This window comes from Loxodonta africana, chromosome 21, assembly GCF_030014295.1.
Source record: "Loxodonta africana isolate mLoxAfr1 chromosome 21, mLoxAfr1.hap2, whole genome shotgun sequence".
Lineage (NCBI taxonomy): Eukaryota > Metazoa > Chordata > Mammalia > Proboscidea > Elephantidae > Loxodonta > Loxodonta africana.
In genome coordinates, this window is record NC_087362.1 from 24,173,189 (window position 1) to 24,199,287 (window position 26,099).

The following is a 26,099-nucleotide window of genomic DNA, read 5'->3' on the forward strand; positions in this document are numbered from 1 at the left end:
GATCTGATGTCCTTTATGTAGATACCAAACACCAAAAAACCAGTTGCCATCAAGTCAATTCCGACTCATAGAGACCCCATAGCACAGAGCAGAACTTACAGGGTTTCCAAGGAGCGCCTGGTAGATTCAAACTGCCAACCTTTTGATTGGCAGCCTTAGCTCCTAATCATTATGCCCAGGGTTTCCTTTATGTAGATAACGTGTATGAAATTTAGTCTTTTTTTTGTTTGATAATTTTAGATTTTTCTCTTATTTAGATGAATCGTTTGTGAATTTTGAACTTTAACATTACCTGAATAAACAGCACATTGTTGTAATATATTAATTTTTAATATATTGCTATGTTTTTTTTACCAAAGTTCAAGATTTCTGAATCTAAGTCCATAAGAGATATATGTCTGATATTTTTTATTCTCGTGAAAAACTTGCTAGTCTTTGGATCCAAATGTATGTTGGGCTTATGAGTGTTCTTTTGCTGTGACCCCAGGGAAACTTTCAGCAATGAGCCCACAAACCATAGAAGTCATTCCGCGTGGTCTGTTCCCAGGTATCAGGGGTCTCCATATCGTTGGGATAACTTGTTCCTTCAGAGAGGGAGACAAAGGCAATAGCAGTAAAGGCAGTTCACAATTTTGGCACCAGGTGCCATGCATTTTTTCTCTAGATACACTGGCCATTTTCCACACACTTCCCGCAACGCAAAGGGAGCAGGGCAGAGAAGTATCTTGGGGTGAGGTGGCCTTGAGCTGGTATAAGACAATGTGACACCCAGAGCCCATGACATTAAAAAATTATTTACCGCAGCCCTGACTGAGTACAGACCTATGTTTCCTTTCATTCTCACCAAACACGCTGCCTTCTTGGAGAGGTCAGTGCACAGCCGTCAGCAATGAACAGACTATGGTTGGATGTCCATTTCTTCTCTTTTTGTTCATTCTGAATTTAATTGCTGATAAGGGCTCATATCATAGAGGTATCCAGACAGTGTCCACATTTGAAAAGGGTAGGGGGTGACAGGAAGAGTAACTTTGAGCATCAAGTCCTAGGATATGTTCCCCCCTGCCCTCACTGGATCCAGAGGTTAGGGGGTAGGGTGGGGTAGGGGCTGAGGTCTGCGGGACAGCTCATATATGACCACAGGGAGAAAGTCATGCACATCTGGCCCCTCCCCTGCTCATGAAAAGTCATCGGTCACCTGTCCTTGCAGGTCTTGGAGGAGCCACTCCTGTCTGTGCCCTTCCTCTTTGTTCACACCTTGGGACCATGCCAATATGGGCTTTCCTTCTCATCACTGTCAAATGTAATGTTCCTCCTGCATCAAGTCAACTGTGACTGCTCCACATGGGACTGTTCTTTGTGTTATTTCTGTGTACACTTGTCCTGTGTGAAGTTCAACTGGAGAAGTCAGAGAAGGGGGATGGGAATATAAGACAGGCTGAGGATCCTTTGAGCTTTTCCTGGAAAGGCTCTGGATTCATCTTCACTCACTACAGGATGTACTGGGTGCACCAAGCTCCAGGGAAGGATCTGGAATTGGTATCAGGAGTGAATTAACTAAGACAGTGTTCTCATTGGTATTCTCCATCACTTAAGGAAGACTCAGAATGTCCAGAGTCAACCCTGCCAGCATAGTCTCTCTTAAAATGCCCAACCTGAAATCTGAGGGCACAGTCATTTATTGCTGTAGGAGAGACATGGTGAGGGGAAGTCAGTGAGAACCCAGACACAGTCCTTCCTACAGTGTGAGGGGGAGGGGTCTGGGCTGCAGGGGGCAATCAGGATGCACCAAACACAGGGCCCATCTCAAGAACAAGTACAGAGGAAGATCAAGGTTTACTTTTAACCTTGATGTTTCGTGCTCCTGACAAATGTCTTATCCAAAAACCATTATCATTCCATCTTTGTAACTTTCTGGTTTCTCTCACCATACAGGGATTAACTCAGAACGCAGATTCCACTCAATTTTTAATCCTCGAAATTTTTGACTTCTTTTATTAATACTGTTTCAGTAAAATTTTAATCCTCAATCCAAACTTTACCACCATGCTAATAGTTTTGCATTTTCTAACTATTGTAGTTATAGCAGAGCACACACTTTTATCAGTAAAATATTCCGAATATACCTTGGTCGTGCTCCATTGCTGCCCTTTTTCCTGTCTTGCATGGAGCTGAAACACCCTTTTAATGACTTGTACCCTTCACGTTTATCAGGAAAGACAGACTAGTCACCGGAAAAGGACACCATTTTTGCAAAAGTTATGAGCTCAAACATAGTGATGATTGTCAGGATGGCACAGGACCAGGTAGTGTTTCGTTTTGTTGTACATAGGGTCACTATGAGCTGGAACCGACTTGATGGCACCAAAAAACAACAAGACGCTCTATGCATAACTGAGTAACACATAGTTTAGGAACAGTTACCTTTTTACATTTAATGATTATATTTAGCAAGAATATTTTTTATATTTAGATGCACCAAAGCATATATTTACATTTGTGAATTAGGATTGAATTAAACAGGCATACACCTAGAAGAACATAATTATGGAACCCTGCCTTACACTATAAACTCAACTTCAAATGGATTGGTTTGAATAATATGGAGGAAATATATGTGTTGTGTGTAAGGATGTGTATTTTATTTTATTTTTTTTTTGGCATGTGTACCTGTGCCTGTCACTGCTGGAGATGAGTGTGTCTGTGCTTGTGAAATTACAATATGTTGTAAACATATCTAAGTACATAAAATCTAATTTTTTTTATGTGCTGAAGGATAATAAAACCAAACCAAGTGAAAAGTCCTAATAGGATCTTGATTGGTAATGTTATGATATCTAATACATATAGCATTTATTGCTAATAATTCACAAAAATGCCCAAATTTTCTTTAAAAGACTCCTGAAGTAGAAAATGTCAATTTGATTCTTTCTGAATATCAGTATAAAATTTCTAAAGATGAAATGCGCTAATCCGCACTGGCCAAGAAAAAAAACTCATTATAATATAAAATTTATCCAAAATATAGGAGAAATTAAAATAAATTAATGATGCCATTTCATTGTATGGAGTTTAAGATCCGATGTTTTGCATAATTCACTGATACAAATATTTGTTTGTCATCTGTTCAGAAAGTAATTTAACTGTATCTCTTAAAATTTCATTATGAAGAAGGGAGTAATGCCATACTGTTAATCTATTCTATAAATTCTTGTGATTTTTATATTTGACGGTTTGCCTTTTATAAACTTTCTATTTAGAGTAATATTAGATTAACAGGACAATTGCAAAGAAAATACAGAGGGTAACACCTTGCATAATTATGGTGCATTTGTAATAATTAAGAAATTAACATTGCTACATTTATATTTACCAAAGAGCTGACTTTATGAGAATTTTACTAGTTTTCCACTCATGTCCTTTAGTTGTTTTTGCTCCAAGATTCAATTTAAGACACCATATTGTATTTAGCTCTCATATTTCCTGAGTCTCGTCAGTGATACTGTGTGCTCTACTATTTTTCAGTGACGTGATCTATAAATGGCAATTAGGTTAATAGTGCTTTTCAGATCATTTATATCCACAATTATTTTCTTCCTACTTATTCCATCAATTGGAGCGTGAAGTGTTTAGGTCTCCAACTATAATTGAAGATTGGTCTATGTCTCCTCTAAAAAAATAAAATAAAATAAAAATGTCTCCTCTAGGTTCTATTAATAGGTATTTTTATGTGTTTTGGAAAATCGGCCCTTTACCGTTACGCAATGTACCTCTTTAAGACTAAAAATCTTTTTTTTGAAGTCTGCTTTATCAGAAATTAATATCACTTCTGAAGCTTTGCTTTTATGGTTTATATTTATCCACCTTTTACTTTTACCTCTCTATATATTTATATTGAAAGCCCTTACTAGTTTTGAGTTTGGGCTTGCTTTTTACCCAATATGACAATTATCCTTTTGTAGCTGATGGTTTTAGATGATTCTCATTTAAAATGAATAATGATATAGTTCCATCTTGCTAATTGTTTTCTGTTTGCTGAAATTTTTCTGTGTTCTTTCGATTTTTTCTACTGTTTCTTCTCTTAATTTAAATGTTTAAGTATAGCGCTTATATTTTCTCTGTTGACTTATTATTTTTTTCCTCTTTATGAACTTGATTCTGCCTTCATATAATATTCTATCCCTTCATGTAGAATGTTAGGATATTTTAGCAATTTTTCCAATTCCTCACTCTCCTCCCTTTGTCTTTTTGCTTAGTTCCATTCTGTTTTACATTTTTTAATTTTTATAGTTAAACATATACACTTTTTTTTATTAAAGAGTCAGTTATAAATTAGAGCCAATAAACTGAGAAAAAAATTCAATTTCTCCTTCGTTTTATTCCTTATTGCTGAAGAACTTCTTTTTGGTGCCCTGAGGGACACACATGCTGGTCATACTTTTTCTCATTTTCTGGTTCTAAGAGAAAACCTTTCAATTTTAAAAGACATTTTCACTGTGTGTAGAATTAGTGTTTTACTTTTTTTTTCCACTTCAACAATTTAAATAGATCATCCCATTGTCTTTATGATTCCTCGTATTTGACGGGAAGAGGGCTATAACTACTTTTTCTGTTCCTTTCTAAGAAATGCTTCTTTATTCTTTTCGCTTGCCTTCAACATTTTCACTTTGTCTTTGGCCTTCAGGTGTTTTATTACTATATACCTCTGTGAGTGTTTGTGTGCGTGTGTGTGAATATTTACCCTGCTTGACATTCTCTGAGATATTTGGAAAGGAGATTTAGTGTTTGTCACTAATTTGGAAAGTTTTTGGCAATTATTTCTTCAAATATCTTTCCTCCCCGCTCTCTCTTTCTTCTCCTTTTCTATACCATTTATACATATTTGTGCCATTTCGTATTGCCCCGCGCTCTTGGATGTGCTGTTCCATTTTCCTGAATCTTTTCCCTTTGCAATTTGGTCTAGGTAATTTCCATCAGGCAGTTTAAAGTTCACATTTACCTTTGACAACTGTGTTGAGTCTGTGGTTCAGCTTATTGAAAGTGCTATTCATTTGTTACTGTCTTGCTGTTTATCAAAATTTCTTGCATTCAATTTGCTCTTTCCTTGTACTTTTCATCATTCTCCTGAAGTTCCCTGTTGGATCCTGAAGTCAGCCTACCACTTCATGCAGAACTTTTAATATATTAATAAGAATTCTTAAAATCCCCAGTTTAATTTGATATATTATATATTGATCCTCACAGGAAGTGTCTCCTACACACTGTGTGTCTCTGTGTCTATTCTGGTCTTTGTATAACTCAGAAAGGATTACGGTTAGGATCTGCCCTACATTGTTATTACCTCATTAACACACATGCACACACAAAAACACATAGACACACACACACACAAAACTATTTTGATTCATGGTTACATCCACAGATACAAACATTGAGAAGTCAATATGTATTTTTGGGAACAGAATTCAATGGATAACACATTATTTTTTCTACGTGCCTGAGAATACAACAATCCCTCCTCAGCCAGACTACTTTAGGATTCCCAGTCCACAGATTTAGTTCCCTCCCCAGCCATGTAGAGCCTCCAGGTGTTTAGGAAAATGGAGGAAGACAGAAGAAATCCTGGCATGGCCTTAAGTATAGTGACAGATGTCTCACTTTGTTCTTTCTGTCCTATGTGGCCATCAAGAGCAGGACAACGTACTTAATGTAAGAAATTGGAAATAAATAAATAATGACTATTGCATATCATGTCGTCCATGCCTCAGACGCTTTCTCTCTCTCTCTCTCTCTCACACACACACACACAGAGGGTCCTCTATTGAACTGAGGTACATCGTCCATGTTATGTTCGCATTGTCTTTTTTGCAACAGTGCAGCTTAGGATCTGTCTTAGCTGTCTAGTGTTTCTATAATAGAAATATCATAAGTAGGTGACTTTAACAAACAGAAATTCTTTCTGTCCCGGTTTAGGAGGTTTCAGGTCCAAATTCAGAGTGCCAGCTGTAGGGGACCTTGAGGGGAGGCCCTCGTCTCCTTTGAACATCTTTTGGTCCTGCATTCCTTGGAGATCTCCATGTGTCTTGGCATTAATCTTTCCCAGGTTATAGTAGTTTCTCATCTCAGGAATCTGGGTCCAAAGGATGCACTCTGCTCCCAGCTCTTCTTTCTTGGTGATACTGAGGCCCCTCAATCTTTGCCAGCTCCTCTCTCCTTTTACCTCTTGTAAGATTAAAGGTGATACAGGCCATGCCCCAGGGAAACTCTTCTTACTTCTCGTCAGGTCTGTGACTTGAGTAAGGGTGTTGCATCCCACCCTTGTCCTGCCTCATTAACATAACCGACATAATCTAATCCTCATTAACATAGCCCAGTTAACACATAGAGGTAAGGATTTACAATACATTACAAAATTGAGGGTAATTATGTCAGATCACAAAACGGAGGACAACCACACAATACTGGAAATCATGGCCTAGCCAAGTTACCCCTTATTTTTGGGGACACAATTCAATTCATGACAGTATCCAAAGCTGGAATCACATGACTGGGCAGCAAAAACCCCTTCAAATGAATTTGTTCCTTAGCAAATTATGTTCTACCTTGTCCTTGATGTGAACTTAAATATTGTGTCACACAAGAACTTATGAACTTGTGATGTTCTTCATATCAACTGTATGAAAACCACCTGGATTAAATATATTCCACTTCTAAAGTAAACCTTAAACCAAAACTATCTCCTTCAGTATTTTTAAACCAATCAAATGTTTAACTTAATTTGTAAAGAATGTCAGCCTTGAGCAGGGCACTATTTAAAGAATTATCTATTTGTGAAAAAATTGACAACTAGAAAGATTAGATGAGAAGTTTAGGGGGTAGTGATTTTGTGTTTATGGTACAGGAAGAATTTGGAAAAGGATAGTGAGAATGGTTGGATGACTTGAAGAATGTGATGAATGCCACTGAATTGTACCTGTAGAAATTGTTGAATAGGTATTAGTTTTGCTATGTATATTTGCGCCAAAAATAATACCTTATTATAAGAAAACGTGTGGAGTAAAATTACGAAGGAATGAACATTGTGTAAGGTTATATAAATGGTGACTAGCTTGGGATTGGACTTGTCCATGGACAATATTGAGGGTATTGACTGATTGAAGTCCGGTGATAGCTATTCCAACTCTTAACTTTGCAGAGAGGGGCGAGTGTTTTAACTTCTCTGAGCATAACTTCAGCTTTCCCATCTGTATGTGGAGGACCTAGAGTAATGAAAACTTCACTAAATGGTTGAGAACATTAAATAAGGTAATAAGGGTACCTACTTACCATAGTTTCATGCATAAAGAAAAGCTCAATATATGTCTACTGCCCTGATTGTTTCCACACATACTCCTCCCACCTTCTGTCCAGGGTACTTGTCTATCCAGAAGAACCACTCTGTGTATGGCACTCACATCATACAACCCCCTATTGGAAGGAGACATGTAAATAGGGTCCCACTCTTGTCTCATAAAAACCCTCACAGAACCTGTCCCCGCAGCCCTGAGAGAAGCCCAGTCCCATTTGATTTGCTGTGCCCAAGCATCAGTGAGCCTAGTGGCCACACCATGAAGTTTAAACAGATCTGGGGATATCTTCTCATCCTTCTGCAAGGTAATTGTTGGAGATATAAGGGAGTGATGCATGTTGAATGTGCAAGTGTGCAGAGAGAGTGGGCTTCCTGAATCCAGTGTGCGTGTCCATTTTCTTTCTTTTTTTTCTTCTTTGCAGGTGTCCATTGTGAGGTGCAGCTGGTGGAGTCCGGAGGAGACCTTAGAAAACCTGGGGGTTCCCTGAAGCTCTCCTGTGTAGCTTCTGGTTTTACATTCAGCAATTATGACATGAACTGGATCTGTCAGTATCCCGGGAAGGGGCCGGAATGGGTGGCATTTATACAGTATAGTGGAGGTAAAAAATACTACGCGGACTCCGTGAAGGGCTGGTTCACCATCTCCAGAAATAACTCTGAGAACACAGTGTATCTGCAAATGGACAGCCTGAGAAGAGAGGACACAGCCATGTATTACTGTGCAAGCGACACAGTGAAATGAAGTCATTGGGAGCCCAGGCACAAAACTCTCTGCTGGAGACAGGAGGGAGCGAGCTCTAGGGGGTGCTGAGTACCCACTGAGTAGTATAGGAATCCTCTGAGGAGCAGGTGCAAAGGAAGAGAGGGAAGGGTCCCTCTCAGAAGCTGTGGTTTCCCCCATTCAGTCAGCATGTCCTCAGGGACCTACATGCAACATGATTCTAGGGACCTTTCCTGATCTGAACACCAAACTTTTTATTTTAACAGAGTCATCTTGTCTGTTTTTCTGCATGTGCCCCAGGGCAAGTTCCACAGTAACGTTTCTTGACGAGGCCTGTCTGCTATTCAGGTTACCAGGTAGTGCTGTTAGTTGCCAAGTTTGGAAAAACTTAGTATCTTAAACTATTTTGCTGTTGATCCTCAAATCTGTCCTGCACTCTCAGGTGAAACCCCATTTTTTCACCCAGGTGAGTGCCCCTCAGTCCTCCTTCATGTAGTACCTTTCACTAGTGATGATCCAGGTCATGCTGTACATGTTGATGAGTGTTCACATATTTTGCCCCCATGAGACTGGTGGTAGTTCCTGTAGACATTTTTGATTGTCACAGTGGGAGAGTGGCATACTTTTCCACAAACATAATAATTCTTTCCTATGAATATTCGTTCAAATTTTGTGGAAACCTTTCTCCAACACTTAACATGAAGAAACACACATACATACTTGCCACATAAAAACCAACATCTACTAATACTCCCCACCAGAGGACACCCAGGCCTCCTGAATGTGCACCATCAAGCTCAGAGTCCTGTGTTATTCTATTTAGGCCAAGGAGTACAGGTGTCTTCCACCATGCTCATTTTCTCGTTCCTGTTTTGCCATCAGCTCCTGCTGCTGGAAGTGATCACCAACAGGGCTCTCCGTGTATCTTCCCTAGGGCTTTGGGCCCACTGAAGATGGTAAGTCTCGTGAGACGTGGTCCAGTGTGACCCTCACGTACCCTTGGGGTTGGCTCAGCACTGTGTGCACTGACTGAGAAAGGCTCAGCAATGTGTTTCTGAATCTCCGTGGCTAAGCCTGGTTCTTTTCCATGGTGGCATCTGCAAACCCCTAGGCTTTTAGGAAACAGATAACCTCAGCATGTATGCACTATCCGTGCGTCTACCTGTATTGTGTTTGCTTTTGTCCTGTTTTCCAAAGCTTATCACACACCCAAGTCCATAGTCAGTGCAGGGGCAGGGAACACTGGTCATATTGTGAACAAAAGAAGAAAGGACATATTGGGATATAGTTGTAAAAATTAACCAGTGTGTTTGTGTGCATGTGTGTGTGTGTGTGCTATTGGAATAATAGAAGTATGTATATTTTAACCTTATGGGTTTGCAAATGCAAGTATTATCTGATGTAACTTCAACTCAACTACAATTATCTAAAGGAGAATAGAGACCACCTGACATCCCCAAGTGTTTCTGCATTCTTCATGGGAAAACTCTTTTGTCAGTGCCTCTGGAAGTTGCAAGGATGGGGCTTTTGGAGGTGTCCTAAAACTTGGTCTTTGATCAGTGTGCAGAGTTCACAGGGTTCCAAAGAACAATTCACTGTTTCAGGAGATTATATTAAATGCATATGGTGTCACTGAAAGATGAGTTGGAAGTCAAAAGCACAGCCGGTTAATACTGAGCCAGAGGCACTGTCAGAGAAAGGCAGGTGAGCAGACACAGCTGCCCTGCTGGGAGCTCAAGGGAAATGCAGGGGGCGCTCAGGACCCACTATTTCAGGGGAGCAGGTCAAGGATCAGGGTAGAGGAAGACTGGCGAGAGGTTTCCTCTGAGCACCTGGGTTTCCCTTTAAAAAAATAAGAAAATCCAGAATTTAAGAAGGCCTGCTGATATGTTTACAAATATTCTATTTCATTGGGAATGTTTACTTAACTCAATAACATAATTAGCACCACATTTTAAAAGGTGATTTTCCAGTACTTACAAATATCTTAAGAAGCCCTGGTTGCACAGGCATTAAGTGTGCTTGGCTGCTAACCATAAGGGCAGTGGTTCAAAACCACCAGATGCTTCTAGGGAGAAAGATGTGGAAGTCTGCTTCAGTAAAATGACAGACTTTGAAAGCTTACGGTGCAGTTTACTCTGTCAGACAGGTCACTATAGGTCAGAGTCAACTGAAGGCATGGGTTATAGATATCTGAATAATGAGGAGCAGAAAACAGGATGGTATCATTACTTCCATGGATTCATAATTTTGGAAGATACGCTGATCCCAGGAACAAGACACTTAGATGTCAAAGCTAGGTTATGCTGCATGTGATGGGCGTGTGAAAGGAAGGGGGTGGGTCAGAGTTGGTGGCAGGTGCATGGATTCAAGCTGATCAGAAATCAGTAAAGTTGGGGCACAATGGATCTGAACAAAAAATACATAAATTTTGTGGAGTCTGGGAATGAGACACAAAGCAACTGAAAACACAGGTTCCTTGGAAAGGTTTTAAAAGATGTGAGTTTAGCGATAACCCCATACAATTCCTATTACCAGTGGAATCAGAAACACAGCCCTTGATCACTCATCAGAAGGATGGTCTGAGAAGCAAGAGCCTTTGCTGAACAGCCTGTGAGCTCAGGAAAGCCAGCCAGAAACCTGAGGGAATTGTCTCAGAGTGAGGAGCAGATTCTACAGCTGCACAGGAATCCTGCAGGACACTCATGTGCAATAACAAGGGTCCTTGTCTTAGAGTGACTCATGGGCTGGGCTTGGTGCCCTAAGATACACCTGGTCAGCATCATAGCCCCCGATGGGTCTACAAAAAGGTCTGGGTGGCTGTGTACCAACAAAATTGCAGTCACAAGAAGAAGCATCCCTGTGGGTGCTGCACCCCTCAGCAGGAAGGCCTATGTTTGCACAGTATTTGGAAACAAACAGGGTACACATTTATCAACAAGGATTATAACTTGTACACTCATAACTTCATTGCTGCATGGTCCCTGTAACTTCTCTCTTCTTCTAAGGCTGGGCCATGTATTGAGCTATGAAATATTCTGCCTCTTGAATATTCAAACAATATAAGGTCTATTGAGTTAAATATTGATATGTTTGTGCTCCCACAGAGCATCACCAAGTAACCACACCCCTCACCCTAAGAAGCCTGTGAAAGCATATCTGTCTCCCATGGACTGGAGCTGGGGTATCCTCTTCTTGGTGGCAGTAGCTACCTTCTCTCCAAAGGTGGTCTCTCCCAGGTCCATCTGTTGCAGCCTCTGGGTGAGGTGAGGAAGCATGGGTCATCAGTGAGGTCTCCTGCAGGGCTTCGGGATATACTTTCACCAGTTATATATACCCTGGATTCAAGACCCCAGACAAGGTCTTGAATGTGTGAGATGAATTAACCTGGAAATTGTGATGTCTCTACCCCTTCTTGACAGACCTTGACACAATGCTGGGCAAGAGAAATCAGATTGACACCACCCCAGCTCCACCCCACCCCAACGGCTGGTTCCCCTAGTACCATATTTGTTTTTGTTCCCTCTCCCTTCCTTCCTTTCTTTTCTCCTGCCCACCTATCCTCAGAAGCCATTTCCTCCCCTCCTCTACTGGCCACACAGCTCAGCTAGAAAGCCTCTGGCACATGGTTTCCCGGTGTCTGCCCCAGCCCCAATGGCCTGTTCCCTCAGCACCATATTTGAAAAATATTTCTTTATCTTTCTTTTTCTCCCTTTTTCTTCTCCCTCACACCTCGGCCCTGCACTGTCTCTGCACTTTTCTGATGGGCCATGCTGTTCTGTGCAGCAAGTGAAACACCAGCTCGTGGCCACCCCAGTTCAGCCCTACCCCAAAGGCTGGTTCCCCCAGCTCCATATATATATGTTTTTTTCCCACCCCTGGGTGCTTACTTCGTTTGTTTCCTCTCTCTCTCCCTTCATCCTTTCCTTTCTCCTGCACTCAGGATGTGCAGAACCTAGGGCTCATCTCAGAACAGATGCAGAGGAAGGCCAAGGTTTCTTTTTAACCTTGATGTTTCCTGCCTTTGAGAAATGTCTTATCCTAGAACCATTATTGTTTTTTCCTTGTAAATTCCTGGTTTCTCTCACTATACATGGATTAACTGATAAAAGAGATTCAATTCAATTTTTAATTCTTGAAATTTGAAACTTCTTTTATCAGTAACCTTTCAGTAAAATCTTAATTCTCAATCCAAACTTTACCACCATGCAAAGATATGTGTGTTTTCTACACTGTTTCAGTCATACTATAGCATATACTTCTCTCCACAGAATATTCAGCGTATACTGTGGTGTTGCACTGTGTTTCATCCTTGCCCTTCTTTCTGCCTTGCATAGAGTTGAAATACCATTTTTATGGCTTCTACCCTCTATGTTCACCAGGAAGACAGACAAGTCACTGGAAAAGGATGTCATTTTTGGTAATGTTAAACGTCAGCAAAAAGGAGGGTAAAGTAGTGGGTCAGGAAAAATGAGGTGGGATGGATTGCCACAGTAGCCCCAATGATGAACTCAAACATACCAATGATCATGGAGATGGCACAGAGCTGGGCAACATTTTATTCTCTTATATATAAAGTCATCATTATTTGTAACCAACTTGGTAGCAACTGATAACATCAACCCTCCATGTCTGTTGGGCTCCTGATGTTTTATGCCATATACAATCTCTGACTCACCTCCCACATTCTCCGTGAAATGAAACCATAAATCCCTTTAATTTTATCTCCCCCATGTTTGGTAACTCAGTTTACTTCTCTTCATTCTGACCAGTGTCACCAAACAAATTCAAGCAGTGAACTCTGTTCTTTTGAACATCCTTGTCCACCCGCAGACTACCCATTTTCCAGTTTCTTTTCTACTGTGCTGTAGCTGTGACTCCCATGCCCCTTCCTTTCCCTACTAAGTACATAAGAGAGGGAAACTGCCATTCATACCATCCCCTGAGTACACATCGTGAGGTCATTACTGCTCTGATAATGAAGAACCCAAGGAATATGGCACATGCTAAAAACAAACCTGGGCATGTTGCAAGAATGAATTAATCCTGGAAGTTCTGGCAATCAATTTCAGTTAATTCTCATTCATTATTTTATACTATATATGTTACTATGTATTATATATATGTATATTGCTAAGTCATTGACATTAAACAAGATTTTAGATGCAAAATTATGTAACACATAGTTTTGAAATAAATATCTTTTTGCATTTTAATGTTCTATTTAGCCAGAATATCCTTTCTATTCAGATGCACCAAAACATATGTTTAAATCCATTTGTTAATTAGGATTGAAATAGACAGGCATGCAGATAGAAGAACACAATTTTGGAACCGTATCTCACACTGTAAACAGCACTTCAAAAGGATTAGTTAGAGGAATTTGGAGAAAATATGTGTGATGTGTGTATGTGATGTGTTTGCGTTTGCACATGTACATGTATATGTCATTGCTTATGAGCAATTGAGGGTTTGTTCCGCAGTTGACCTCTTGGTTTGTTTTGACTGAAGATAATTTAGTTTCTTCACCATATATTTTCACAGATATGGTTGATTTTATTCCTATATATTCCATCAAGCAAGGTCCATGTGTTTAGTCACCTTTTTATGTAGTTGAAATAAGGTAGAATCTAATGAAAATGAAAATACAACATATCAAAGCCTTTGGGACACAAAAAAGCAATACTCGTAGGGAAATTCATAGCAATAAATGCAGACATTAAAAAAAGAGTAGAGATCCAAAACCATTAACTTAAACTGAAAACTTGAACAAATAGAAAAGGAAGAGCAAAAGAAGCCAAAAACTAACAGAAAATATAAAAGGATAAAGATATGGCAGAAATAAAAAAAAGAGAAAATAGCAAAACAATATAAAGAATCAACAAAACCAGAAGTTGGTTCTTTGAAAGTATCAATAAACTAGACAAACCATTGGCTAGATTGATAAAAGAAAAAATGAAATGAAATGAAATAAACAGAGAAGTTAAATAAGCAAATTGAGAAATGAAAATTGTGAAATTACAAACAGTCCAACAGAGATAAAGATCAAACCTGATTACTATGAAAAACTGAACACCCAAATTTTTGAAGACCTAGATGAAATGGACACATTCCTAGAAACACACTATCTATCCAAACTAAGAAAAACAGAGGCAGAAAATTTAAACAGATGCATTACAAAAGGAGAGATTGAAGACATCATGAAAAAATAAAAACTGCTGGAAAAAAAAAAAAAAAAGCCCAAGAACAAATGGCTAAAGTGGAGAATTCCACCAAACATTTAGGGAAGAGTTGACACCAAATCTATTCAAAGTCTTGGAAAGCATAGAAGAGGAAGGAACACTACCAGACTCTTTCTGTGAAGCCAGCACAACTCCGCTACATAAACTAGGCCAAAAAAGAAAAAAAATCAAATCAAACCCGTTGCAGTTGAGTGGATTCTGAGCCCGAGCAACCTCGCAGGACAGAGGAGAACTGCCCCATAGGGTTTTCAAGGAGCAGTCAGTAGATTTGAACTGTTGACCTCTTGGGTATATTCCAAGGAGTAGGATAACTGGGTCCATTGGTAGTTCTATTTCTAGCTTTTTAAGGAAGTGCCAAATCGATTTCCAAAGTGGTTGTACCATTTACATTCCCATGAGCAGTGTAAAAGTGTTCCAGTCTCTCCACAACCTCTCCAACATTGATTAGTTTGTGTTTTTTGGATTAATGCCCACATTGTTGGAGTGAGATGGACTCTCATTGCAGTTTTGATTTGCATTTCTTAATGGCTAATGATTCTGAGCATTTCCTCTTGTATCTGTTAGCTACCCGAATGTCTTCCTTAGTGAAGTGCCTGTTCATATCCTTTGTCCATTTTTGAATTGGGTTATTTGTCTTTTCATTGTTGAGTTTTTGCATTATCATACAGATTTTAGGGATCAAACACTGATCGGCAATGTCATAGCTAAAAACTTTTTCCCAGTCTGTAGGTAATCTTTTTTACTCTTTTGGTGAAGTCTTCCGGTGAGGGTTAAGTGTTTGAATTTTAGGAGCTCCCAGTTATCTAGCTTCTCTTCTAGTGTTTGTGCATTGTTAGTGATGCTTCGTATACTGTTTATGCCATGTGTTAGGGCTCCTAACGTTGTCCCTGTTTTTCCTCCCATGATCTTTATCATTTCAGATTTTATATTTAGGTCTTTGATCCATTTTGAGCTCATTTTTGTGCATGGAGTGACTTATGGGTCTTGTTTCACTTTTTTTGCAGATGGATATCCAGTTATGCCAGCAGCATTTGTTAAAAAAGACTGTCTTTTCCCCATTTAACTGTTTTGGGGCCTTTGTCAAATATCAACTGCTCTTATATGGATGGATTTATGTCTGGATTCATGTCTGGATTCTCAATTCTGTTTCTTTGGTGTGTGTATCTGTTGTTGTAGCAGTACCAGGCTGTTTGGACTAATAGGTTCTAAAGTCAGGTAAAGTCAGGCCTCCCACTTTGTTCTTCTTTTTCAGTAATGCCTTATGTATCCAGGGCCCCTTTCCCTTCCATATAAAGTTGGTGACTTGTTTCCCGATCTCATTAAAGAATGTCGTTGGGATTTGGATTGGAATTGCATTAAATGTACAGATCACCTTTGGTAGAATAGACATTTTTATAATGTTAAGTCTTCCTATCCATGAGCAAGGTATGTTTTTCCACTTATGGAAGTCTCTTATGGTTGCTTGCAGAAGTGTACTGTAGTTTTTTTTGTATAAGTCTTTGACATCTCTGGTAAGATTTATTCCTAAGTATTTTATCTTCTTGGGGGCTCCTGTAAATAGTATTGATTTGGTGATTTCCTCTTCATTGTTCTTTTTGTTGGTGTAGAGGAATCCAACTGATTTTTATATGCTTATCTTGTATCCTGATACTCTGCTGAACTCTTCAATTAGTTTCAGTAGTTTTCTGGAGGATTCCTTAGGGTTTTCTGTGTCTAAGATCATGTCATCTGCAAATAGAGATACTTTGACTTCTTCCTTGCCAATCTGGATGCCCTTTATTTCTTTATTTAGCCTAATTGCTCTGGCTAGGACCTCCAACACAATGTTGAATAAGAGCGGTGATAAAAGGCATCCTTGTCTGGTTCCCAGTCTCAATGGGAATGCTTTTAGGATCTGTCCATTTAGAGTGATGTTGGCTGTTGGCTTTGTATAAACACCCTTTATTATGTTGAGGAATTTTCCTTCTATTCCTATTTTGCTGAGAGTTTTTATCATGAATGGGTGTTGAACTTTGTTATATGGCTTTTCTGCATCAATTGATAAAATCATGTGATTCTTGTCTTTTGTTTTATTTAGGTGGTGGATTACATTATTTGTTTTTCTAATGTTGAACCATCCCTGCATACCTGGTATGAATCCCACTTGGTCATGGTGAATTATTTTTTTTTGAAATGTTGTTCAATTCTATTGGCTAGAATTTTGTTGAGGATTTTTGCACCTGTGTTCATGAGGGATCCCATTGCCACTGCCATTTTATTTATATAGTGGATTACATCAGTTGTTTTTCTAATGTCGAACCATGCCTGCATACCTGGTATGAATCCCACTCGGTCATGGTGAATGATTTTTTTTGAAATGTTGTTCAATTCTATTCGCTAGAATTTTGTTGAGGATTTTTGCATCTACGTTCAGGAGGGATACAGGTCTATAACTTTCTCTTCTTGTGGTGTCTTTCTGGTTTTGGTACCAGGGATATGCTGGCTTCATAGAATGAGTTTGGGAGTATTCTGTCCTTTTCTGTGCTCTGAAATACCTTTAGTAGTAGTGGTCTTAACTCTTCTCTGAAAGTTTGGTAGAACTCTGTAGTGAAGCCTTCCTGGCCAGGGCCTTTTTTTTGTTGTTCGGAGTTTTTTTTGATTACCTTTTCAATCTCTCCTTTTGTTATGGGTCTACTTAGTTGTTCTACTTCTGTTTGTGTTAGTTTAGGTAGGTAGTGTGTTTCTAGGAATTCATCCATTTTGTCAAGTTTTCAAATTTATTAGAGTACAATTTTTCATAGTAATCTGATATGATTCTTTAATTTCAGTTGGGTCTGCTTTAATATCGCCCATCTCATTTCTTCTTCAGTTTATTTGCTTCCACTCCTGTTTTTCTGTTGTCAGTTTGGCCAATGGTTTATCAATTTTGTTGTTTTTTTCCAAGAACCTGCTTTTGGTCTTGTTAATTCTAATCAAGTGTTTTTCTGTTTACTATTTCATTTGGTTCTGCTCTAATTTTTATTTTTTTCTTTTCTTTTGAAGCCTGAGGATTTCTTTTGTTGCTCTCTTTCTATTTGTTCAAGTTGTAAGGATAATTCTTTGATTTTGGCCCTTTCTTTTTTTTGGATGTGTGCATTTATTGATATAAATTGGCCTCTGAGCACTGCTTTCACTGTGTCCCAAAGGTTCTGATAGGAAGTGTTTTCATTCTCCTTGGATTCTATGAATTTTTTTATTCCATCCTTAATGTCTTCTATAATCCAGACTTTTTTGAGTTTCCAAGTGTTTGATTTCTTTTCCCTGTTATTGATTTCCATTTTTATGGCCTTATGGTCATAGAAGATGCTTTGTAATATTTCAATGTTTTGGATTCTGCTAAGGCTTGCTTTCGGACCTAATATGTGGTCTATTCTAGAGAATGTTTCATGTGCACTAGAAAAGGAAGTATACTTTGCAGCAGTTGGGTGGAGTGTTCTGTATAAGTCTACGAGGTCAAGTTGGTTGATCGTGGCATTTAGATCTTCCGTGTCTTTCTTGAGCTTCTTTCTGGATGTCCTGTCCTTCACCGAAAGTGGTGTGTTGAAGTCTTCTATAATTATTGTGGAGCTATCTCACTTTTCAATGCTGATAAAGTTTGTTTTATATATCTCGCAGCCCTGTCATTGGGTGCATCAATATTTAATACGGTTATGTCTTGTTCGTGTATTGTCCCTTTAATCATTATATAGTGTCCTTCCTTATTCTTTATGATGGATTTAATTTTAAAGTCTATTTTGTCGGAAATTAATGTTGTCACTCTTACTCTTTCTTGATTGTTGTTTGCTTGCTATATTTTAGTTTGTTTGTGTCTCTAGGTCTAAGGTGTGTCTTTTGTAGGGAGCATATAGGCGGATCTTGTTTTTTAACCCATTCTGCCACTCTGTCTCTTTATTGGTGCATTTGGTCCATTTACATTCAGGGTAATTATGGATAGGTATGAATTTTTTTTTTTTTTTTTTAGTGCTATCATTTTGATGTCTTTTTTTTGTGGGTTGTTGACAGTTTCTTTTCCCCACTTAGTTTAGGTGCTGAGTAGTTTATCTTTATATATTGTCTTTTCCTCATAACCATTGTTGATTTTGTTTCTGCTGAGTCTCTATTTTTTTCTTGTATTTTATTTTGATGTGTAGGATAGTTTGTCTTCTTTGTGGTTACCTTAATATTTACCCCTATTTTTCTAATTTTGCACCTAACTTTTACTTCTTTGTATGGCCTTGTCTTCCTCTCCCTATCAATGATCTGTGACTACATTTCTTAACTCCTCTTTATTGTTTTAATGTTGTCTAATAACATCGGTCTTTCCCTGTTTTGAGCATTTTTTGATCTTGATTCATTTTGTGATTTTCCTGTCTGGGTTGAAATCTAATCGCTCTGCCCAGTGTTCTAGTCTTGGGTTGATGCTTGATATTATTGATTTTCTAAACAACGAACTCCCTTTAGTGTTTCCTGTAGTTTTGTTTTGGTTTTTCCAAATTCCCTAAACTTTTCTTTATCTGGAAATGTCCTAACTTCACCTTCATGTTTGAGAGACAGTTTTGCTGAATATATGATTCTTGGCTGGAATTTTTTCTTTTCCTTCACTACTTTATATAAGTCAGCCCATTGCCTTCTTGCCTGCATGGTTTCTGCCGAGTAGTCCGAGCTTATTCTTATGGACTCTCCTTTGTGATGACTTTTCATTTATAACTAGCTGCTCTTAAAATTCTCTCTTTACCTTTGGTTTTGGCAAGTTTGATCGTAATATCTCTTGGTGACTTTCTTTTAAAATCTACCTTATGTGGAGTTTGTTGAGCATCTTGGATAGATTTGTTCTCATCTTTCACGATATCAGTGAAGTTTTCTGCCAACCAATCTTCAACAATTCTGTCTCTATATTTTCTGTTATCCCTCCCTGTTCTAGTGGTCAAATCACTCATAGGTTATTTCTCTTGACAGAGTCCAACATGATTCTTAAGTTTTCTTCATTTTTTAAAATTCTTTTGTCTGATTTTTCTTCAAATATATTGGTGCCAAGTGCTTTATCTTCAAGGTAACAAATTCTGCCTTCCACTTGTTGAATTCTGCTCCTCTGACTTTCTACTGAGTTGTCAAATATTGTAATTTTATTGTTAGTCTTCTGAATTTCTGATCACTGTCTCTCTGGATTCTTGCAGGTTATTAAATTTTTCATTATGTTTTTGAATAATCTTTTTAATTTCTTCCACTGATTTATCTGTGTGTTCCTTGGCTTGTTCTGCCTATTGCCTGATCTACCTCCTAATTTTGTTCCTGATGTCTTGAAGAGTTCTGTATATTAATCTTTTGATTTCTGCATCTGGTAATTCTGGGAAGACACCTTCATCCAGAAGTTTCATTGATTCTTTGTTTTGAGAACTTGTTGAGATGATGGTGGTCTGTTTTTTTATGTGACTTATATCGATTGTTGTCTCCGAGTCATCTATCAGTTATTGTGTTAGTCTGCTTACTGTTTCTTAGCTTCTTGCTTTGTTTTGTTTTGCTATGACCAAATGGGTTGCTTGAGTGAGCTAGCTTGATTATTTTTGCCTTTGGAGCTCTGACATCCTGTCATCAGATGGCTAGAGTTGTTATCAAGTATATCAGTCTAGAAGTCCATTCACTTTTCTTGTAGGAATTCAGCACAGGTGTTCAGGTAGCTGGTCCTCAAGTGTGTGGTATGTGGTCTGTCCTACAGTCTTAGAGGGACAGGGGTGATTGGTGTAGGTACTGGTATCTGGTTGCAACAAGAAGTGATGCTGTGAACAAGGCAGGGGGCTGAGAATCATCCCCCAAGTGTCTCTGAGGAAAGCATGTCCCTGTTCCCTAGAGCATACAGGTGGGTGGGTTTGCAGATGGACCATGGGGACCCAATGTTTTTGTTAGTAAGGACTGGGAGATAGCAGTTATCCTTGGGCCCCTATCGCGGGTGGCTGGGTGACTGGATTGAAGCCTCAAGTCCTTAGGCCCCTCATAGGGGTGAGGACCCACTTCAATAGGCAAAGTCATGTCAAACATCATACACCCACACCTCCACCACAGAGCTGAAAGAGCTCTATTCTGCCAACAAGGGCCTAATCTCCTGAAATAGGCCCACACAGGTCCATGTAGTGGGGAAAGGTATTCAAAGTCTGTGGGCCTTTTATGTCTGGTCAGGAGCCGCTTCTGTCCTGAGCTCCCCAGGTTAGTGGAGCTGGCAAATTATCTTTTCCCCCAGTTGTGAATTTATTCCTTCTCCAAGGCCAGGAGGATGGCTCCAGGTGCTCAACAGGGCCTATGTCAGGCCCAGGAAAATCAACAGCTACTGAAGCCGTCTTGGGGGCGGGGTTGAGGTCAAATATATGCAAGTACTTAGCTTTTGCTGAGAGTGCCTTTCTTTTCTGGTTCCAGAGGTATGAGTAGGCTGTGAGGTCTGCTGGCTGCTTCTCCCTATGGAAACCGTGGCCAATGCTACAACATCCCTCCAATGTCACTCCTGGGAATGGTGCCTGAGGAGATTTAGGTCCAGTAACTCCTCTCCACTTTTGAACCAACTCTCCCCAGCCCCTGCCTCTCAGTCCATTTTCTGACTTTGCCTTTAATGTTCAAGGCTCTTGGGTTGTCATAAACATAATTGTTTCATTTGTTTTTTCAGGTCTTTGTTGTAAGTGGGTTCTCAGGAAGTGTCTGGCTATTCTGACATCTTGGTACCTCCTCTCCCAAGGGGCCATTAATGCAGTGAGGAACCACCTGGAAAAAGGTCGGTGACCTGCTCTAGGCCTTGCAGTTCTCAAGGTCTGACCTGGGTGTGACCCCAGATGAGATGGAAAAATTCCTTGGAAGACAAAACCAATGTTAGTGATCTATGCAAACAATGCAGTTTAAAATATTATTCCAATATGCCCATTTGAGTTTTTATAATTAAGAAATACAACAGGTTCCACACATGACTTGATCATTTTTTTTCTCTGTATAATGTGTTTATTAATTTTCATTCTCGGGTGTCACACTGTTCTTTCTGATTATGGAAGTATAATTTCCAGTAAGTGTAATTTATTTGACTAGTTAATTTATAACATAAAAAGTTATCTCATACACACTGCTAACTCAGAACCGAAGCCACTTCTGAAGCCCACCTTTCAGCCAAAGATTAGACAGTCCTATAAAACAAACAGTAACAAAAGTGACAAACGTGTGTCTTAGTTCAACCAATTCTAGGAGACCAAATGGACAACATCCGTCCAAAAGCCAAGATGAGAAGGCAGGAAGGGAAGGAAACTTGGAGAAATGGACATGGAGAACCCAGGGTGGAAAGGGAAAGGCGGACAGTGCTGACACAATGCGTGGATGGCAACCAATGTTACAATTTGTGTATAAATTTTGAATAAGAAACTAATTTGCACTGTAAAATTTCACCTTAAATAGAATACAATTTAAAAAAATGAGCTCATATTTTGGATTTGAGTTTCTAATTAATGTATGCTTTGCTATTTGCTATTATCTTTGTATTTGTGGAGTGGTTGGTATTTTTTATTTCTTATTTTTAAGAAGTAAGTTTCACATATAGCTGGAAATGTGTAGATCTTTAAAGCTCAGTGTTATGGATTGAACTGTGTCTCCCCAAAATATGTCTTGTAAAATGTAACCTCTATACCTGTGGTTTGAAACTCTACCCACCTAAATGATGAGAAAATAAATTTCTGCTTTTTAAAGCCACTCACTTGTGGTATTTCAGTTATAGCAGTAGTGGATAATGAAGACGTGACTCAGTACCAAAGTGTAGGGTGCTGCTCTAACAAAAGCCTAAAATGTGGAAGTGGTATCGTAATTGGGTCATACGTGGAGGATGGAAAAATTTGAAGGTGCCTAATAGTAAAAGCCTAGATTCCCTTGAAGAGCCTATTGGTAGAATTATGGATGCCAAAGGCAATTTTAGTGAAGACTCAGAAGGAAATGAGGAAGGCCATAGAGAAAGTCTCTATCGTCTTAGAGAATACATACTTTTCTAAAGTCTGTTAAAATGTTTGGTGGAAGATAGATGATGTGAGTGATGGATTTGGATACCTGGCTGAGAACATTTAGAAGCAAGACCTTAAAGTTGTCAGATGGTTTCTCCTTGTTGTTTATGGTAAAATGCGAAAGGAAAGAAATGGATTTACAAGTGTACAACCTGAAAAAAGAACGTAAAGATTTGGAAAACTCTGCTGCACATATAATGACACATGTCCTAAAACTATCACCAAGGGTGTGGCTACACAATCTTTTTTTTTTTTTTAATTTTTTGTTTGTACTATCTTTTTAATTTTACATTTTTAAAAATTTTATTGTTTTTTAAGTGAAAGTTTACAAATCAAGTCAGTCTCTCATATAAAAATTTACATACACCTTGCTATGTACTCCTAGTTGCTCTTCCCCCAATAAGACAGCACACTCCTTCTCTCCACCCTGTATTTCCATATCCATTCAGCTAGTTTCTGTCCCCGCTCAGACTTCACATCTCCCCTCCAGACAGGAGCTGCACACATAGTCTCATGTGTCTACTTGATCCAATAAGCTCACTCCTCACGAATATCTTTTTCTGTCCTATACTCCAGTCCAATCCCTGTCTGAAGCATTGACTCTGGGAATGGTTCCTGTCTTGGGCTAACAGAAGGTCTGGGGACCATGATCTCTGGGGTCCTTCCAGTCTCAGTCAGATCATTAAGCCCTGTCTTTTGGGAGAATTTGAGGTCTGCATCCCATTGCTCTCCTGCTCCCTCAGGGGTTCTCTGCTGTGTTCCCTGTCAGGGCAGTCATCCGTTGTAGCCGGACACCACCTAGTTCTGGTCTCAGGCTGATGAAGTTTCTGATTTATGTGGCCCATTCTTACTGTTGGGCTCATACTTACCTTGTGTCTTTGGTGTTCTTCATTCTCCTTTGCTCCAGGTAGGTTGAGACCAATTGATGCATCTTAGATGGCCACTTGCTTGCCTTTTAGACCCCAGATACCATTCTCCAAAACGGGATGCAGAATGTTTCCTTAATAGATTTTATTATGCCAATTGATTTAGATGTCCCCTGAAACCATGGTCCCCAAACTCCTGCCCTTGCTACACTGGCCTTCTAAGCGTTCGGTTTAGTCAGGAAACGTCGTTGCTTTTGGTTTAGTCCAGTTATGCTGACCTCTCCTGTATTGCGTGTTGTTCTTCCCTTCACCTAAATTAGTTCTTGTCTACTGTCTCCCTTCTTCCCTTCCTTCCCCTACTCATAACCATCAAAGAATATTTTCTTCTCTGCTTAAAGTATTTCTTGAGTTCTCATAATAGTGGTCTCATACAATAGTTGTCTTTTTGCAACTAATTTCAGTCAGCATAATGCCTTGCAGATTCCTCCATATTATGCAATGTTTCAGATTCATCGTTGTTCTTTATCGATGCATACTATTCCTTGGTGTGAATATATCATAATTTATTTATTCATTCATTTGTTGATTGGCACCTTGGTTGCTTCCAATATTTTTGCTATTGTAAACAGTGCCGCAATGAACGTGGGTGTGCATCTACCTGTTCGTGGAAAGGCACTTACTTCTCTAGGATATATTCCAAAGAGTAGGATTGCTAGTTCATATGGTAGTTCTATTTCTAGGTTTCTAGGGAAGCATGAAATCGATTTTGAAAGTGGTTGTACCATTTTACATTCCCACCGGCAGTGTGTAATTGTTCCAGTCTCTCCACAACCTTTCCAGTACTGATTATTTTGTGTTTTTTGGGTTAATGCCAGCCTCGTTGGAGTGAGATGGAATCTCATTGTAGTTTGGTTTGCATTTCTCTAATGGTTAATGATCAGGAACATTCCTCATGTATCTGGTAGCTATCTGAATGTCTTCTTTAGTGAAGTGCCTGTTCATATCCTTTGAGCATTTTTTTAATTGGGTTACTAGTCTTTTTACTGTAGATTTTAGAGATCAGCTGCTGATCAGAGATGTCATAGCTAAAAACTTTTTCCCAATCTGTAGGTCATCTTTTTACTCTTTTGGTGAGTCTTTGGATGAGCATAGGTGTCTGACTTTTAAGAGCTCACAGTTATGGAATTTCTCTTCTGGTGTTTGTACCCTTCTAGTAATGTTTTGTATGCTGTTTATGCCATGTATTAGGGCTCCTAGTGTTGTCCCTATTTTTTTTTCCATGTTCTTTATCATTTTAGATTTTATATTTAGGTCTTTGATCTATTTTGAGTTTGTTTTTGTGCATGGTGTGAGGTATGGGTCTTGTTTCATTTTTTTGCAGATGGATATAAAGTTATGGCAGCACCAATTCTTAAAGAGACTGTCTTTTCCCCATTTAACAGACTAACAGACTTTGGGACTCTTTTAAATATCAGCTATGCATATGTGAATGGATTTATGTCTGGATTCTCAATTCTGTTCCATTGGTCTATGTATCTGTTGTTGAACTAGAACCAGGCTGTTTTGACTGCCGTGGCGGTATATTATGTTCTAAAATCAGGTAGTGTGAAGTCTCCCACTTTGTTCTTTTTTTTTCAGTAATGCTTTACTTATCCAGGGCATCTTTCCCTTCCATATGAAGTTGGTGATTTGTCTTTGCATCTAATTAAAAAATGTCACTGGTATTTGGATCAGGATTGCCTTATATCTATAGATGGCTTTGGGTAGGATAGACATTTTTACAATGTTGAGTCTTCCTATCCATGAGCAAAGTATGTTTTTCCACTTATGTAGGTCTCTTTTAGTTTCTTGCAGTAGTGTCTTCTAGTTCTCTTTGTATAGGTCCTTTACATCCCTGGTTAGGTTTATTCCTAGGTATTTTATCTTCTTAGGGGCTATTGTAAATGGTGTTGACTTGATGATTTCCTCTTCGTTGCTCTCTTTGTTGGTGTAGAGGAATCCAACTGATTCATGTATGCTTATCTTCTATTTTGATACTCTGATAAACAGTTCTACTAGTTTTAGTAGTTTTCTTGAGGATTGTTTAGGTTGTTTTGTGTATAAAAGCCTGTCATCTGCAATCAGAATTAATTTCACTTCTTTGCCAATTTGGATGCCCTTTATTTTTTTATTTCTTTGTCTAGCCTCATAGCTCTGGCTAGCACCTCCAGCAGAATATTGAGTAAAAGTGGTGATAAAGGGCCTCCTTGTCTGTTTCCTGTTCTTGAGAGGAATACTTTCAGTCTATCTCTATTTAGGATGATATTGGCTCTTGGCTTTGTAGAAATGCCCTTTATTATGTTGAGGAATTTTCCTTCTATTGCTAATTTGCTAAACGTTTTTATTATGAATGGGTATTGGACTTTGTCAAATGCCTAATCTGCATCAATTAATAAGATCACTTGGTTCTTGTCTTTTGTTTTATTTATATGATGGATTACATTGATTGTTCTTCTAATGTTGAACCATCCCTGCATACCTGGTATGAATCCCACTTGGTCGTGGTGATTTATTTTTTGATATGTTGTTGAATTCTATTGGCTAGAATTTTGTTGAGGATTTTTGGGTCTAAGTTCATGAGGGATAACCCAGAAAAAAACCCAGTGCCGTGGGATATAGGTCTGTAATTTTCTTTGCTTGTGGAGTTTTTACCTGGTATCAGGGATGCTGGCTTCATAGAATGTATTTGGGAGTATTCTATCCTTTTCTTTGCTCTGAAATACCTTTAGTAGTAGTGGTGTTAACTCTTCTCAGAAAGTTTGATAGAATTCTCTAGTGAAGCCATCAGGACCAGGGCTTTTCTTTGTTGGGAGTTTTTGGATTGTTTTTATCAATCTCTTCTTTTGTTCTAGGTTTATTTATTTGTTCTGCCTCTGT